The sequence below is a fragment of the Nestor notabilis genome, unplaced genomic scaffold (genome assembly GCF_000696875.1).
Source record: "Nestor notabilis isolate BGI_N333 unplaced genomic scaffold, ASM69687v1 scaffold18098, whole genome shotgun sequence".
Taxonomy (NCBI): Eukaryota; Metazoa; Chordata; class Aves; order Psittaciformes; family Psittacidae; genus Nestor; species Nestor notabilis.
The window spans coordinates 790-1,072 of NW_009940770.1; positions in this window are offsets into that span (position 1 = coordinate 790).

Sequence of the window (283 nt, forward strand, 5' to 3'; positions counted from 1 at the left end):
ACATGGGGATCCACTGTGCTGGGGCATCCCATGGGGCTGCTCTGGGCCCCCTCAAATTCCTCCAAACAGCACCAGGCTCAGTTGAAATAACACATCCAGGGTTTATTGTTTTTTCCATTCCTCGCAGCTAATGATTAAAAAAAAAATCTAAAATAAATTACAGAATTAAATAAACACAGGCTGGATTATTCCCCTCCCTGCCCCATCCCTGCTGCCCCCCCAAAGAAAGCGTTAGAAGAGTCACTGGATTTGGCAACAGCAACAACAACAAAACAATCTCTAG